Consider the following 19,906-nt stretch of genomic DNA (forward strand, 5'->3'; position numbering starts at 1 on the left):
ATTACGGGTACAAGTATACATGATACGGTTAAGATATATGAAGATCAAAGTGTACGGTAATCAGTTTGTGTATTACATATTTACACAGTTATAGAAATAGAAATAAAGCCAGTCATTCCTTCTCCGTTGCCTCAATGATATATTGCTTGAATATGATGTCGATACCAAAAACAGAGCTGCTGACATATGCTGTTGATTGTAAAGAGAATGGTTTTCTTCACATAAAAAGAAACGATTGTATAATGCCATTTATTTTTATTTTTTATAACTTTCTTTGAAATAATTTCCGAACCTTGATTGCTTTCTTACAGTATATCAAGTTACTACAAATATATCGATTCATCTGCAGTTAATATCCAAGATTATCCATATAAACAACTTGAAAGTGACTAATATCCAAAACACTTTCCACAATACATTTAGTTTTCAAGAAATCCACAAATGCATACCGAAGCGAGGATCGAACGGTCGATTTCAACGTTCTTGTTATGATACATAGAGACGTATTTGATGCATGAGATATATAGCCATAGATAGTTTGTCAATACATGCAGTAGACATATGTTTTATTTGTATAGTCGACACATCGAATATGAAATACTGAAATACATTCCAAACAATGATATATTATTTCATCATTTTTATTTTATTTAGTCATATTAACTGCTTCTATCATATTAATTATTTTCACTTTTCTTCCTTTCCATTATCACCTTCACAAAAAACAGCTTGAAAGTATCATGAATCCATAGCTTCTAATACTTTCTTTAAATAGTCATCCAAGACACACAACAAACAGATTGAAAATGTGATAAATGTCTCTTCTAATCCCCTGTTTAATCTTTTGTCACACTCTCTCTCTATCCCTCTCCCTCTCCCTATCTCTCTCTCTCTCTCTCTCTCTCTCTCTCTCTCTCGCTCTCTCTCTCTATTTCTTGTGCAGACTGAGAGAGTTGAAATCATAGGAAAACATTAGATTAAAACCAAATCATGCATTCCTTTAAGGGCAACACTTTTGCAGTTAGCCTCTTTTTGCTGTTGTAAAGGCAATAAAGTAACTATTTCAAATCAAAGTCAAGTAAAGTAATGATGGTATCGTCCACTGAAGTGAATGTCAGATTCTGATTTTATGATGTAAGGATGATCCGAATCAGGCAGTGGAATCTCACCCCAATAATGAATGCTGATTTTTTTGATTGTTGCTCTAAGTTTGTTTCCATCTATCTCCAGAATGATCTGGTATGCATCACAAATAGGAACGCTTTGTTCACATATGATGATTCATTGTAAAATACAATTTGCCCTTTCATTTTTCCAACTTTCAATGAATTTCCATAATGAGAGTGCTGTTGGGCAGTTTATGAAACCCTTGCAAAGGTAGTGATTCTTCTGTGAATAGCATTACACATTTTTATCATAAGTAAGTTAGATAAAGTAAAGATAAAACATTACATATCTTTCGGGTACAAGAACACATAAATACGGTTAAGATATAGGAAGATCCCAGTGTACGGTAATCAGTTTGTTTTATTACATATTTACACAATTATGGAAATAGAAATAAAGCCAGTCATTGCTTCTCCGTTGCTACAGTGACATATTCCTTGAATATTATGTCGATACCAAGAAGAGAGCTGCTGACATATATTGTAGATTATAAAGAGAATGGTTTTCTTCACATATAAAGAAATGATTGTATAATGCCATTTATTTTTATTTTTCATAACTTTCTTTGAAATAATTTCCGAACCTTGATTGCTTTCTAGCAGTATATCAAGTTACTACAAATATATCGATTCATGTGCGATTAATATCCAAGATTATTCATATAAACAACTTGAAAGTGACTAATATCCAAAACACTTTCCACAATACATGTAGTTTCCAAGAAATCTACAAATGCATACCGAAACGAGGATCGAACGGTCGATTTCAACGTTCTTGTTATGATACATAGAGACATTTATGATGCATGAGATATATAGCCATAGATAGTTTGACAATACATGCAGTGGAAGTTTGTTTAATTTGTATAATCGAAACATTGAATAAGTAATTATCAAATACATTCCAAACAACAATATATTATTTCATCATTTCTATTTTATTTAGTCAAATTATTTGCTTTAATCATGTTGATTAATTTTACTTTTCTTTCTTTCATTAACAACCACCAAAAACAGAACGTAAGTATTATGAATCCATAGTTTCTGATACTTTCTTTAAATAGTCATCTAAGACACACAACAGACAAATTGAAAATTTGATCAATGTCTCTTCTAATTCCCTGTTTAATCTTTTGTAACACTGTCACTCTCACTCTCTCTCTCTCTCTCTCTCTCTCTCTTGTAGATATAGAAAGCTCAAATGATGGAAAAGCAATAGATGAAATGAAAATCATACATTTCTTTTAGGGCAATACTGTTGCATTTAGTATCTTTTTGCTGCTTTAAAGGCATTAATGTTATTATTTTAAAACATAGTCAAGTAAGGTAATAATGGTATTGTTCACTGAATTGAATATCAGTTTCTGATTTTATGATGTAAGGATGATCCGAATGGGGCAGTGGAATCTCACCCAAATAATGTATCATGATTTTGTTTTATTGTTGCTTTAATTTGTTTGCATCTATTTCTGGAATTATGTCGCATGCAGAAGAAATAGTAAAGCTTTGTTCATAAATAGCAATTCATTGTAAAATTCAGTTTTCCCTTTCATTTTTCTAACTTTCTTTGATCGAATGTCGAGAACATGAGTACTGTCCAGCGGTATATGAAATCCTAGCAAGTATATCGATTCATCTGCGAACTATATTACACATTTGTATGATAAGCAAGTTTGAGAAAGTGAAAATACCACAATACGTATATTTCGGGTACAAGAATACATAAATACCGCTAAGATGTAGGAACATGCTAGTGTATGGTAACCAGTTTGTTTTATTGCATATCTACCCATCTATGGAAATAAAAGGAAAGCCAGTCATTGCTCCTTTGTTGCTACAATGACATTTGGTTGGAATGTTTGTCGATACAACGAAAGAGAGCTGCTGACATAAGTTGTAAATAGTGATGAGAATGCTTTTCTTCAAATATAAAGATTGTATAATTTCATTTCTCTCTTGATTTTGCTAACTTTCATTGAAATAATTTCCAAATCTTAAGTTATGTCCAGAAGTATATTAAGTCTCTGCAAATATATCGATTCATTTGCGATAAAAATCCAATAGTTTCATATGAAGAACTTGAAAGTGACTAACACACAAAACAAATGGCAAAGTACATATAGTTTCCAATACATGGACAAATGAATACTGCTAAAAATTTAGAACGGTCTATCTCAACGCATGTGGTATGATAGATAGAGACATAAAAGATGCATGAGATATATAGCCAGATATAGCTTGTCGATAGCTGCAAAGGAATATTGATTTATTTAAATGGTCGATAAAATGAATAAGTCAGACATACATTCCAAACAACAATATACTATTTCATCATTTTCATTTATTTCGTCATATTAATTGGTTCTATCATATTATTAATTGTTATATTTCTTCGATTGCATTATAACCGACACAAAACAGTGGGATAGTATTATATCTTCTTACTTTCTAATACCTTCTCAAAACAGTGATCTAAGACACACAAAAAATGAGCTGAAAATCTGATTTGTTTCTCTTCCTATTCCGTGTTTAATGTTTGTGACCTCTCTGTCATGTAAACGAAGAAAGTTGAAATTGTAGGAAAGCAGTAGTTGACACACGACTATATATTATCTTAAGGGCAAAGTTGTTGCAATTAACCTTTGTTTCATGCTATGAAGGCATCAATGTCAATATGTTATATTATAGTCAAGAAATGTAATCAGGGTATAAGGGTATCGTCCACTGAATTGAATGTCAGATTCTGATTTTGTGACGTAAGGATGATCCGAATGAAGCAGTGGAATCTCACCCCAATAATGTATACTGATTTTGTTGTATTGTTGCTCTAAATTTGTTTCCATCTATCTCCAGAATGATCTGGTATGCATCACAAATAGGAACGCTTTGTTCACACATGATGATTCATTGTAAAATACAATTTGCCCTTTCATTTTTCCAACTTTCAAACAATTTCCATAATGAGAGTGCTGTAGGGCAGTATATGCAATCCATGCAAAGGTAGTGATTCTTTTGTGAATAGGATTACACATGTTTATCATAAGTAAGTTAGATAAAATAAAGAGAGCGCATTACATATATTTCGGGTACAAGAATAGATAAATACGGTTAAAATATAGGAAGAACAAAGTGTACGGTAATCAGTTTGATTTATTACATATTTACACAATTATAGAAATAGAAATAAAGCCAGTCATTGCTTCTCCGTTGCTTCAGTGACATATTGCTTGAATATTTTGTCGATACCAAAAAGAGAGCTGCTGACATATGTTGTAGATTGTAAAGATAATGGTTTTCTTCACTTATAAAGAAATGATTGTATAATACCATTTCTTTTTATTTTTTATAACTTTTTTTGATATAATTTCCGAACCTTGATTACTTTCTAGCAGTATATCTAGTTACTACAAATATATCGATGCATGTGGGATTAATATCCAAGATAATCCATATAAACATCTTGAAAGTGAGTAAAATCCAAAACACTTTCCACAATACATGTAGTTTTGAATAAATCCATAAATGCATACAGAAGCGAGTATGGAAGGGTCAATTTCAACGTTCTTGTTATGATACATAGAGACATTTATGATGCAAGAGATATATAGCCATAGATATTTTGACAATACATGCACTGGACGTTTGTTTTATTTGTATAATCGAAACATTAAATAAGTAATTATCAAATAATTCCAAACAACAATATATTATTTCATCATTTCTATTTTATTTAGTCAAATTAATTGCTTTTATCATATAACTTTTTTTACTTTTCTTTCTTCCATTATCACCTACCAAAAACAGTCAGTAAATCCATAGTTTCTAATACTTTCTTTAAATAGTCATCTAAGACACACAACAAACAAACTCAAAATTTTATCAATGTCTCTTCTATTTCCCTATTTAATCTTTTGAATCTCTCTCTCTCTCTCTCTCTCTCTCTCTCTCTCTCTCTCTCTCTCTCTCTCGTGTAGAGATAGAAAGCTCAAATGATGGGAAAGCAATGGATGAAAAGAAAATCATACATTCCTTTCAGGGCAAGACTGTTCCAATTTGTATCTTTTTCTGCTGTAAAAGCATTACTGTAAATATTTCAAATCATAGTCAAGTAAAGTAATAATGGTATCGTCCACTGAACTGAATGTCAGTTTCTGATTTTATAATCTAAGGATGATCCGAATGAAGCAATGGAATCTCACCCGAATAATGTATTCTGACTTTATTTTATTGTTGCTCTAAGTTTGTTTCCATCTATCTCCAGAATGATCTGGCATGCAGCACAAATAGGAACCCTTTGTTGCCATATGACGATTCATTGTAAAATGCAATTTGCCCTTTCATTTGTCCAATTTTGTATGAATTTCCAAAATGAGAGTGCTGTTATCCTTGCAAAGGTTGTAATTCTTTTGCTAATAGGATTACACATTTTTATCATATTTAAGTTAGATAAAGTAAAGATACCACATTACATATATTTCGGATACAAGAATAAATAAATACGGTTAAGATATAGAAAGATCACAGTGTAATGTAATCAGTTCGTTTTATTACATATTTAAACATCTGTAGAAATAGAAATAAAGCCAGTCATTGCTTCTTCGTTCAATTATATACAATATATATATATATATATATATATATATATATATATATATATATATATATATATATATATATATATATATATATATATATATATATATATATATATATATTGAACATCCTGACATTATGTTAATGGCCTCACATTGTTGATAAGGACTCCTAGTTAAAACTTAAGGATTTCATAATGATAATTAACTGTGAGCATCAACCCACATATATGTGATGTGATGTGATTTTGATTTTTAGCGAAGCTTTAACGATTTTTCAGTCATATCGCTACGATATCTGCAATGTGCCAGTTTATAATGATGTCTGGCACTGACACTGGGGCATCATGCCTGTAACATGTAGCTATGATGTCCCACCCAGTCACATTATCCTGACACCAGGCCTACCAGTCCTAACACTAACCTCTTAATGCTGAACGCCAAGTGAGGCAGCTGTTAGTACCATTTTTGTAAGTCTCTGGTATGACTCGGCTTGGATCGAACCCAGGACCTCCCGCATCCGAGGCGTACGCTCTAACCACTAGGCCACTGGAGCGGTCACACATATATGAAAGATCGCGATAAATTAAAATGTAAAACTGTACACTCAAGTTGGGTTACATTGATGACCTCATCACAACTTACTTTAAAACAACAATGTCATGGCTAAGATTGCTTATATTACTTCTAAACGTATAGCACTAGGTGTTATGGTTCAAGCGCTCAGTGTGCGTGCCATCACGACCGAAAGCTAAATTAAGGGTAAACAGATCATGTTTTATAAAGTACCCTCAGAATGTTGAAGCTAACTCATTGACAAACAATATAGAATTATGGTATTATTTCATTCCCCCGGACCTATTGCTATTTGCGATTTGGGTTCTTTTATCCAAAGTTAATATGTATTTTAAGCCAATTGTGATGTTTTCATAGTAGCACGTTGATAATAGTATCAACTGACCATGTTAGCAAATAAGTAGCAATTACACGTTCATTTCAGGGCGGAAATATGTCATTATCTTTATGTATAACAATACATTAGTCTTCCTATGTAGAACCTAATTATCTGTGTATTAACGAACTGTTGAACGGTCCGTTATCGCATGAAAAACTCTTCAAGTTCATTAAAACTACCAATATCGTGCTCAGTTCATATTACAAGTCTCAAAACTACTTATAGTTAAACGAAGATTTAATAATAATTATTCAATACGAGCATCAACACATATAAAAGCTAGCACAATAGTAACAATTGAACAGCTAAGTTAAGGCTGACCTTTGCACCTGCCAATGCCATGAGTAAGATTTTTTCATACCTTTAGTACATTACGGTACTATAAATGAAGATGTGATGATCCATTAGGTGAATTTCCCTACCAAGAGCTAATGCCAATGTAAAGGAGTAAACTCATAGAAGCTGTATATTCCGCGCGAACCTTGTAGAGAGTATTATATAAGCCTCGATTCGTGTCAATATCTTTTGCGCTACGATATCTGAAATGAATCGGCATGATAATCTATCATATTTAGAGGCACTGCACATCTCCTATTCATTCCCAGTTCATGTGTATTTTGATCTTTTCTACAATTTGTAAACCGCTGACGATAGGCATCTTCGCCATCTGATATGCTTCAAGACAAATTATTTGACCACATCATAATCACCAATTTGACATCATGAGAATGGTTTAACGGTACGCATCAATACAATCCTGTCTATACACCAACAAGAATATTAATGTATTCCAAAAATAAATAAAAAGATAACTTCATAAAATTTAAAATCCTCAAAAGACAACTTTAAGTTTTGATGTAAACCGCTATCGTTTTTTTAAACCCAAAGACCTCAGCTTGAATTTCATCACAGGACTCATCACACCCCAAAAAATGACCTCCTTTATTCCTATCTTACAAACTAAGGTGCAAAGATGGGGGGGGGAGGCGTACTTCTGGCCTAGCCTGCATCCCAGAGTAAAATGTCCTTAGAGCGGAGAGATTATAAGAAACAAAATGACAAACGCAGGTATTATAAATCTGGGATAAACTATTTATTTGGGCGGAAATCATCAAATTGTAAAATTCAAACCATATATTTCCTCAACCTTACAAGGTATGTATAAAATTATAACAGTTCATGCTTTAAAATTTATGATGAATTTTTTAACATCAGCACAAACATACATATAATAATCAATGCGAAAATCTGATATGGTTTCTAGACACATTATCTGGCAAGGATTGTTTAAGACGGACTTCAAATCTTCAAGGAAATTAAACCGTTCTTTGTTTTATCCTTGCGTTAATTTTCCTTGTTACTACAAGTGTTTCAGCCCAATACAACACTTCGATTTTGATTATGTAACTAACAACAATATTATACAATATAAAACTATATTACATGGTACAAATATCGGTTTTACTCTCATATTGCAGGTATAATATTTTTAGTAGTTTTCCTTAAGCAAAATTTACAAAGAAAAATAAGTCTCTGATTTAGATGTTTTAAATAGTTCAAGTTCATTTCTGAACTAAATTCATTCGTACTTTACGGTGTGTCTTTATTCCTATGTAATTCAAGCTTGCAAATGTAAGGGTTTAAATTTGACAACAAAATGAACTTCTTTGATGAAAACTTTTTAAAGAAAACTGCAGGTATCTAATAGGCACATGTGAAGCTAAAAGATAACTATAAAGACTCCGTTGTGTTTTACTAATCTTGTAAAAAATACTTCCGGTAATTGGTAATGCATTTGTATACGTGATGTATAATGTATTATCCTTCAAAAAGCATAATTTGATATTTCAAAAATTATAGTATAATATCTAATGTGATTTGTGATTTTTTTACTGTTGATGTTATTCATATATACTTCTCATCAAATGTTCCAATAGGAACAGTTTACACTTGTACATTTTCCTCTGAAAATATGTTAAGAATATAACAAGCATCTATCGTGAGAAAGAAGGAAATTCATATTACTAATTAAAGCCACAAAAATGAGTTCTATAAATTAGAAGAGTATTTTTCATTTAAAACTGTAAGCCATCTTTATCCGTAGCCAGCCAGGATTATCATTATAGATATATATCGAGTAAGGTAGTATTTAAAAATATTGTCAACATTAAACGTAATCATGTTCAACATCCAGTACGTACATCCAAATTGATAACACATTTGATGATGAAATGATAAACTATAATCGGAAAACATTGTACTGCATATATCTACTGAGCAAGGGTTTGTACTAAACATACGAAATCTGAGAATAACGTCTTGTTATAAAATTCATGGTACAGTCCTCATTATCAAACCTTTTTCTACTCATTATGTAGTATACAATGCTCTGAAAGTGTCAAAACGTCTCCAAAAACAATTTCCTATTATGATTGTGCTTTAAATAACATAATGTTATCAATTGATTTTACCGGTAATAAATATAAACATATATACAATTAAAATGTATTCACATTGGGAAAAGAAACTGTTCCATTCGCCCACAAAAGAAAGACGTTTTTCAAAAATTATTGATAAATGATGAATTAATTTTTTTTATTAATTAAGAATTATTTCTTTACCGTACAGCGGACTGGACATCTAAAGCGCGACCCTTCAATCCTGATAGCGACAGTTCAGAAGATTCAGATATTCCAGGTAAACACATAAACGCTTTTCGTCAAGATTAATCATTCATATATATATATATATATATATATATATATATATATATATATATATATATATATATATATATATATATATATAGTGAGGTTCCAATTTTGTCTATTAATTTTAACATATTCAAACTTCCGTGACCAAAGGTGATATCCCTTCCCTCTAAAATTCGTTTATGCCAGACAAAATTCATATTTTGCGTGTTGAGGAGGATTCTATAAAAGAGTTTTGTTTTAATGGCCAAATAACTATAGCATCAATATTTTGAAAATGCCTTGTTTTTCTTAAAACGCAAGTGGTGCATCGATGCCAACAGCTCCAAATAATTATGATATAATATACACATTACAGCAGATGAAAGGGGTATATTTTTCGACTTTCTGGAGCAGAGCGAATTAAAATTGTTCACCGTTTTGACCAAATATTACGCCAAAAGATAAATATAAAATCTCAGTTGTTTTACTGATCTTGTAGAAAACTTTCCGGTTCTCACATATCGATAAGGTATCCGGTTGCTGTAAATTTCCACCCGCTGCCTTAAATCGATATATGAGATAAGCAAGGATCGCGAAGAGAGAAAAAACACATAAAGTATTCAAACACTAGTAATACTGAAAATTAAAAAATCAAATAATAAATCTACTAGTATGTGAAATTAAATTAAATTCGTATTCAAATCAACCCTTCATTCTAGTGCAATTTTTCCTCTTGAAACCACATCTCATTTTATCAATGCATGTTTAATACATACAAACAACAAAACTGTATAATACTACTGCCTGAAGCACTATTATTAATTAAACACTATCTTTATTCACTAATTACAGCAAAGTATTAAAGCTTTTATTTCACTGGGGGAGGGGGGTTGGACAAAGGAACTATATCAACATCGTGTAACATAAGTCTCATGTTGCATACAAATGCTTGTCAAGTAAATAATCCCCCAATTGCGGAATTAAACAGCTCCAGCGTTTTCAAAACCACTACTGATGGTTTGGTCGATCTTTCGCTTATTGTCGCGTACATTGCAGTCTTGCATACAGCATGAATCGGCTTGTGCAATGCAATTGAAATATTCACTAATACAGTGCATTCATCGACACCAGTAAAAGCATATTTGTTCGAGATGGCTTATATGACCTGTTTAGCTGTGAGATTGTGATTTCAATTCTTTTTACTCGTTTTTTATGATCACGTCTAGTGGTGACGTTGGTCTGTATATTAGGCATATACAAAGAAAGGAATGATTCTACAATCTTCCAATTTAGTTAGCATCTTCGCTCTTTTGTGGTGTCGGCTTCCTTAGATGTAGAGCACTCAGACGAAACCAAATTGGCGAGTGATTAACTTTAATAGGAGTTTATATGTGCTCCTAGAAGTACTAGTGTTCTTGTAGTGTTGTTTGCTGTGACTGCTTCCATTGACGATATTCATTCGGCCGAAAACACGGTGTCTGTATTGAACTTGTCATTTGTTTGATTTCCGCCCATACACTTCGTATTTTCGTGATAAACACTTACATGACCGCCGATTATGTCGACATAGTTTTATTCTTTAATATTAATTTTCGGTTGTTATAGAAGTTATGACAGCAAGTACCTACAAATATGCAAACTTTGTCAGGGAAAACCTCGAATTAGGTACCACGAAAATACCTTTTTTTTTTACAAACGCACAAAAAGTGAGCCCCAATAAAATAAACGATACTTCAATATATGTCTTAAGAGATGACCATCGTACGAGTGTGTATTGTCGTGTTGGATAAGAAACCTTTCGACCAAAAAAGAGAATATATGATCAAACGCGAGGCCTTTCTGAGACTCAAGCTTTAATTAGTGATCACCGATCTCGTGATGGTCAGATATCTAACCCACCGAGCAATGAAGCATGGTGTAAATGTATTCTAACATTAGACTGGCGTCCCATCGTTGACTGGTGGAACATCAAAGCAACTTATATTATTATCAGAGTGCGCAAAAGGCGTAACGTAAACCAAATTAATGAATTTAATTTAAAATTTGTCTAATTCAACATATACTTGGCGTAACATGTATTCAGTAACTTGGATATATTAATAGTCTTTTGATTTACCATGAAATATTCAACGACATTTTTTATTATTATATCTTTTTGATTTACATTGAATTCTATTAAAAGATATTTTGAATTGAAATGGTCACGTTTCTCCTGTATGAGCACATAAGGACATCACCGCCTCCATTCCGAATACCTTTGGAACGTATCCCAATTATTTGGAATTGATAGAACCTTTAGAAAGTGTAGGAATTCAATAACCACTGTTAGGCTTTTTCAATTATTTCACGTAGTATTTATAAAAATTGTATTATTTTATAAATCTATATTTTCAATTATACAAAACTTGTTGGTTACCACTCTTTCTTGCTACATAGTTTAAGTCCATAGTCCAACCAAACATATAACGGTAAATCGTTGTAATTTTGCGGATGGACTTTAAAATTGCTCTGATAAAGGTGCAAATTTTATTTAACCGATCACCCGATGGGACATGTTTCGTCTGACAGGGGAGTCAACTATTATAAAGTTTAAATAAGTAAATTCCCTTAAACATATATGTTTCCACAATGTCTGGGGAATACAGCATCTAGCAAATAGTTGAACATTAATTAAGTGCCGCTGCACACGTTCTAACTGATACGTCTTAAAGTACAACACGGCACCAACATTCGAATTGGTGTCATACCGTGGGAGATTGGTAGTAGAACGCAGGTGTGGATGACTAGATATTTTACCAAAAAGTTTCCGTCCTTTCTAAGTTATATTTCATATACAAAAGAAATACAATACATTCATAATCAGTCTTAAGTACGTAATTGTTTGATATAATTGTGTGTCATTTTATCACATGACCTATACCCTATAGGCAACATTATCATGTAAACAAAAAGAAATGCGATCCGTGCAAGACAAATCAGAAATTAAGAAATCAACCATTCTGCTACAACATTCGAAGATATACATGTCCGCTTCTTTTAATTAAGATCAAATCAAGATGGTTTGATTGGCATATAAGTGCTGACATAATTGATAAAGAGCCCGACAAACGTCTTTGATTTTGTGGATATTACAATATTTATGAAATTTGACCATTAACCCATTCATATGAACACACATACAAAAGTAAAATTTTACCCTAAAGTTAAGGTTATATTGATAAAGCTAACGATTGATTACCCTTACGCAACCGTGAAATAAACGACTATGGTTGCAGATAGTGTTCGTAGAGTACACCACTAAATGGATTTGTTATGATTAAATATGTCCAACATTCATGCTACTAAGAGTGACTGCCAAGGTGAAGGAGATAACACAATTTTGTTTCAATACATAGCCCAAAATTGGTGATGCTAATTCGTTACAAAGCAAGGTAAAATTATGGGTTAGTTGTATTACCCCGAGCACATTGCGGAGCAGAATTTAGGGTCTTCTACTCTAACTACAGGATTTTAGAAATGACAGGGAGAGCATGAAGAGGAACCACGTCAAAACATAACATGATAGTATACTGTTACTATTAGTACAAGAATATGTTGGTACATATATCTTTCTATTAGTCATCTTATGTGAAACCTAATTAACCATCTATTAACGTACTAATGAAAGTACTCTCTACTTTCATTCCAGCAACCCATAATAAAAATTACTTGTTTAACTTTCATATTCCCAGTATCAAAAGATGAAGGGAACATAGCTGTGTAGTGTGTTCTGCAAAGAGAACGTCATTAACATTGTGCATATGAAATACGTCTTTATTATTTTGCATGTATATTCAAAGCCTGTGAATATTAGTCTAAATTATAGACACATATTTATTGAAATGTTGCACCAGACGACAAATCTAAGGAGCCTTTATTGTTTTACAGATCCAGAAGAAACACAACCGAAGACAGGTAAATCGTAATTTTAGATTAAATTTGTAACGAAGCATAATTTGAAATTCGAATTAAAAAAGTATAGTACATGAAGTGATTATTTATCATTGTTATGACTCATATATTTCTCTTCGAATTTCCCACTAGACAAGAGTTACACTTATATACTTTGATCTGTAAGTTTCTTAAGAAAATAAACGGCATCTACCGTAAAAAAAAGAATCAAATTCATATTATTACTTAAAATGCATTCTATAAATCAGATGTATTTCTGCAGGTTGTGTGGTTATATCATAACAAAGTCTAAATTTAGTTTATGATTTATTTCATGAATGGTTCAATAGAACAATAGTTTGATATTGTTCATTAATATATATACTTAAGGGAAATAATCTATATTATATTCGACCCTTACTAGTACCGCATTACTAATTTATTTTACATGTACCCAACAATTTGGAAATTAAAGTAAACATTCAAATTTGGCACTTGTTATGCAAAAATATATAAACTATCAATCTAATAATATATTAGAAAATAGCATTCCCGTTTGCTTGAATCTGATGCAAAATAACAGAAAGGGGTTACATCCCCATATTCATCTGCGCACATTTTTAATAAATTAAATTAACAAATTTGATGTTTACATCATTGTGACTTGTCACAAACCACTGGTTCAGGGATCAGACAGTTTGATTAAGTATTAAGGAAAATTACAAAATCAAACTTGTCTCGTTTTTGTAATTTCTAGTTTAATAATTGTATCGACTATACTTTCAGTACCGGAAGCAATTGTAATTATTTTATTTTTAATTATTGTTTGTGTCCTGTAAAAAAGAATGTCATAGCTTTATGCTGCTTATTTCATGCATAACCACTGGTGTTTGACTTTCCATGAACGTGATCTTCGGGTTTAACTTAAACTTCTTTATTTTAAAAAAAAAAAAACTTTCGAATGATTCATGTAAGTACTTATATAAAGCGTATTGCATTCGCATAACATTAGATATGCACCTGAGATGTATAATTAAATGAATTAACTCGCAAAGATTTTTAAAAGCAGAAGACCTATTGTCATTTTTTATCATTGCGAAAATAAATCAACAGATACATAACACGTTTAGAAAAGGGTTTCTTCAGTGTTTTAATATGAATGATATTAGCAGGACAAATTTGTGGTAGAGACACGTTATGCATCCTGCAAATAACAACTTAGTTGTATTCCCTCTTAGCAATACTTTTTCCTTTCTTTTTATAGGTTTACCACATCCTATTCAAGAAACTCGCCCACCAGGTAATAAACTTTTATTTTCATCAGGAGATATTGTAAGAAGCTAAATTGTTTCAGATATGAATTCTTACGGAAACATGTCATTTTCAATTGATATATATCAGCGTCCATGTACTGCATTTGTTTTCTTTTAGGGCCTTTCAGAATGAGCACATTAAAATTGTCTCTTTCCATGATACTATTCACAATTTACTTCTTTGCAGGAAGTACATTGTTAAAACTGAATGTCGTCACCCAGTAGAACTTACAACTGAAACTTACGACCTTATTTGTGATCAAATATTTTGATATCAGCAAAAAGGGCAAATTGTGTAATAAACTTTTTTAAAAACTTTTTTCTGTAAAATATGAGTTTAAATATTTAACACAGTAGTTCAGGTGTGTGTGTCTTAATGATATATCATCATTTATAAAAAATATTATTTTCGTCATTAAGTTCAAATTGTGTTGAGAATCTAAAAGGTTGTTGCCCATACCCCTAGAAAATGTACAGGTCGTTGAAAGTCTTTGACCTACCACTAAAACCATGTGCAAATCGTTAAATACCTCTGCCCTACCATCATAACAATGTACAGATCGTTGAATGTCTGTGTCCTACTTTTCAAACAATGTAGAGATCGTTGAATGTATTTGCCCTACAACTAAAATAATGTATAGAAGTTGAACGTCATTGCCCCTCTCCACCACCAACAAAAAATATTGGCATTATCAAAACTGCATCTTAGACTGGCTTGAGCAAACTGTCCTCAGATATTGCTGATTTTGCAGACAATAGAATTGGTCAGAGGAACAACTCTAAAAATAGTTTCAAACAATATCCATAATTACTTCACAATTTACGAGGTAAAGTTATGAATTGCCCAGAATCAATTAGAAAGGCTAAAGACATTTGAGATTTCTCGACACATTGTCGCGATTTCTTCTTTGTATGACCTCCGTTGGCAAAAATGAATTACCATGAATATTGTACATAGATTTTAATACTAGTTAAATATTGGTAATAAAATGTTAAACGTTGATATCTATGATAATAACAATTGAGAATAACACTACAAGCATCGTGGTTTATCGTTGTTGTTTTGTTTTTTTTCTTTCTTTCTTTCTTGTTTATGCATTGTCCTGAGTTATGCCTTTTGAATTTCCATAAAGTCTCTTGTCAAATCCTCAAAACAGTAATTAATGGTATTGTTCTGTTTCTGTATTCATTTTACAGCAAATTAGCTCGGAGGCGTGAGGCGCCAGTAAAGTATCATCTTTATAGCATAGTTAATAATGGTCTGAAATCAAATTAATCTGACTCGGATGAAGAAACTCTTTTGAATGTCAAATGGAGGAGACGTTCTCTGTGAATAATTCCAAATTTCAACCGAATGTGAATTCATTGTAAGCAATTTATAATAATGATGTTCAAAACTTTGTATGGAATTACTTTAGGTTTGAACAAATATTAGCGCATTGCCATGATAACGTCTTAACAAACACAGAAAGCAAAGAAACAGCAACAGAAAAGATACCGGATATAAAGATATATAATTTTTAAAGTGGATAATGGTCTTAGGAATGAGGCCTTAACACCAAGGAGGAAGTGTGTGTCTCGTTGTACATCAATACATTTTTAAAAAAAAGTCGCAAACGATACATGATCATAGTAAGAAAGATGTTATTGAATAATTAGCATCCTATGAGCAAGATAGAGAATAAAATTGAATAGCAAGGACAATTTCAAGACAAATTATATGAACTATGTGTTGATAAGAGTGTGTGAATGGACGATTTTATTTACAACTGCAATGTTTTCTATATACAAAAAAAACGTCTTACAATATGAACGATGACTTCGAAATCATAAGTCTCATTCGAATTATGAAGGAACTGAGGAATAATTAACTACAAGATTTCATTCTTATTAACACGCCTTCTTCAGGATGTTTCAGACAGTAGTAAGTACACATAGTATTTGCTGGTTTTATATATATATATGCTATATACATATTACAGTATATATTTGTTCTCAGTTGGGATATATATATATATATATATATATATATATATATATATATATATATATATATATATATATATATATATATATATATATATATATATGTGTGTGTGTGTGTGTGTGTAATTTTTCTTAATATGCATTATTTTCATACCTTATAATTTTGCATAGATCATTTAGTTAATAACATTTTAATGCTAATATCTAATGATCGTTATTTGCATTTTCAATATGAGTCATGTATCAAGTGCGCAAGTTTATTCATGAAGTCCCAAGGTTGGCTGGTAATGTTAGTACAGCTAAACATCACTTTTTCCGACAAAGACATGATTTCTTGAAGAGGCTAAGCTGCCCTAATTTATGATTAGTCAGCGTAAAACAGCTTATGTTGTTTACGAATTTGGATTATTCTAGAATTTATGTGCGACAATATATTTCTTGCGATTTTTTAGTAATCTGTATAATAATATTATTAAGTAGAATTAAGAATTATAAGTAGTACCACAAGTCTTAGAAGTTATAGTTATCCTGAGAAGAATTTGTTTGTTTAATTTATCATTCGTTGGAAGTTCGGTGCTTGAAATATTACAGATTAAGTGGAATAAGATTTGTCAAGGAAATGATGTTAGTTCACTTAAAGGCATTTTGATATTTAATAGCTGTCACGGAATTACATTAAAGATATTTTGTGATTATGTCGTAGTAATTCTTCTGTACTATTAATACACCAGTACACTACAGGACATCATTCGGAATATAACTTGGAACTGATTTTGTTTACTCGAAACTTCCAGATTAATAGAACATTTAGGACTTTATTCACCTTACTGTAAGTTATTTTGAATTCTTTAACTTTGGGTTTAGAAAAATACATATTATTTTTAATTTTATATAACCGTTTTGTTTTCGCACTTTCTTCTTAATTGTTTTAAGATAAGTGTCGTAAAAATATTAGTTCAATTATATATATATATATATATGTGTGTGTGTGTGTGTGTGTGTGTGTGTGTGTGTGTGTGTGTAAATGACACTGTACAATTTCATCCATATATAAACTTTATTGTAATTTACACTCTGACCGGTACCGAAGATGTTCATAGTTTGCCTCCGGTTCATTATAGATCCCAACCACATTAAAAGCTAAATTTGAAATAACGGGGATGAAACTACATAAACACAATTCTCTGAATCATAAATAGTAATGTAAGCAGAATATAGACTTTATCATATTTTCTTGTTAATTATATTTCATACATTCCAACATATTGTAGTCTGAATTGAATGGCTTTATGATATTTTCTTAAGCTTCTTAATTAAGTAGCATTCTAACTGCTATGTCGACATTTTAATGTAATAATTAAATATTCATTGGACCATGTGTTCATTTTTCTTTACGAAATCAATGATGAATGCAAGCAAGGTAAACACCTTCGACGACAAGAATTGGACTACAATTCACAATGTAAAGGTGGCAGTCTATAATTGATTATGTAAATGACTAATTGTGTAAAAATATATCCAAGAATATGTTCCAACTGTACATGGATTCAAATTTAGTATTGCTGTGAAGTTTTGTTCATTTTTAATAAACTCTTATATATCTGGGTTTGTCGATTTTAGTAACAACCCTACCACACCACCACCTACCCGTGTGTAAGGAACTTGAATTACCTAAATAAAGTAAGTAACGTTAAACTGCCTTTCTGATTAAATAAAGCAACCGCAGGAAAATGTTTCATGGATAGGAAAGAAGCAAATGGTCAGTGCCTTGTTTGTTAGTTATTTACAATCTGTTAAAGCACATGTTTAATAAGTGATTATTATCACAAACTGAATCACTTTATAGTTGCAAACTTAATTGGTGCTTGTTATATTCCAACATTTGTAAATATGATATATAAGGCTGATGGCGTCTACATTTTCTTGATAATCATAAATTTTCATCTGGCAATGCGATGGTCTCTATCGGCAAAACGAAAGAAGGAATCCCAACGGGAGAATGAGGAAAGGTTGTGTACGCATACACCAATGACAGGACAGACACAGAAGTGTCTAGTGTTATAATTCTATCGTTTTACTAAAGTAACAGAAAAGAACGAAAACCAACATGTTTCGTAAAAATCAGCAGATTAATTTATTTCCCTGCAATACAACGTGAAAATTTAGAAAGTACTTACAGCATTGCAAATTAATCCCCAATGGTCCCAAAACTTATATTACAAGTCCAAACGTATGATGTTCCAACTGAATACCGCTCGCATTCCAAATAAATTCCAATATCGAATGAGTTGTTGTTCCTGTAGTATCGAATGTGCTAATGTGCCAACGTCTTGTTATGTGCTAACAGCCTTTTATATTTCACAATAATATAATCCAAAGTTATCCTTCAATGTATTCATCATAATTCAAAATTAATGTTTAAATCAAGAATATTGACAGCACTTTGAAATTCCAGTGAAGATTAATTTGAATAAATAAAACCACCAACCTTAAAAGCTGAACACAACAATAAGACTGATTCCGCATGGGATTTTATGGCAGGAATGTGTAATTTTCAAGTAACCAACATTGATATAAAAACCTACGACACAATAATGATCCAAGATAAAGGTCAATCCCCTCTCTAAAAAATTCAAAGTTGTTTACACATTTCGCAAGTGGAAAATTGATGTCCTAGATTCAGCATCAAATAAACATGTTTATCTGCATTAATAATGACCCGAATATGTAATCTATAATCTCAGAGAAATATTTGCTACGTATTATGTTACTTACAAATAAATGTCATTGGTAAGGTGCACCATGAACTTCATTTTGGACAAAGGTCAATCACAAAATACAGATATACATAACATAGAAGCATTAAGAAAATGTGCATAACACTAGCTAGATTATTTGGTAGCGGGCCACTAATTATTTTACAGTAAGAGAACCTGTCTTCTGATGGGGTTTGGGGGTGGAATAGAGTGCCTAATATTTTGCATGCACATATTGTCTTGTAAACGGGTTTAATTTTGGGGGGTGTATAATATATTTCGTAAGATTCAATATGTGACTATATGACTATAGTTTGCTTCCGGTCCATTATGAATCGTTCCCTGTCTCCTGCCTTATAAATTATTTACCTGGAATAGATAAATCTAGCTTAGGATTATCTAGTCATTTTAAACATAACAAATTTCAAACCTATCCTTATTCCGACAATACAAATTGTTTTGTAATTTGGAAAAATAAATTCGACCACCCCGAGGGCAATTTGAAAGGAAATAAT

General features: G+C 31.6%; 1 long non-coding RNA gene across 1 annotated transcript; it reads left to right on the forward strand.

Moving 5' to 3' along the window:
- Window positions 1-6,010: 6,010 nt before the first annotated feature.
- LOC149790412 (uncharacterized) lies at window positions 6,011-18,237 on the forward strand. Its single transcript, XR_016423837.1, has 4 exons — window positions 6,011-9,410; window positions 13,334-13,360; window positions 14,601-14,636; window positions 15,847-18,237. It is a non-coding gene; the product is annotated as an uncharacterized LOC149790412 (long non-coding RNA).
- The last annotated feature ends 1,669 nt before the right edge of the window (window positions 18,238-19,906 follow it).

The sequence above is a fragment of the Sinohyriopsis cumingii genome, chromosome 10 (assembly GCF_028554795.1).
Source record: "Sinohyriopsis cumingii isolate HCF-2022 chromosome 10, ASM2855479v2, whole genome shotgun sequence".
Classification (NCBI taxonomy): domain Eukaryota; kingdom Metazoa; phylum Mollusca; class Bivalvia; order Unionida; family Unionidae; genus Sinohyriopsis; species Sinohyriopsis cumingii.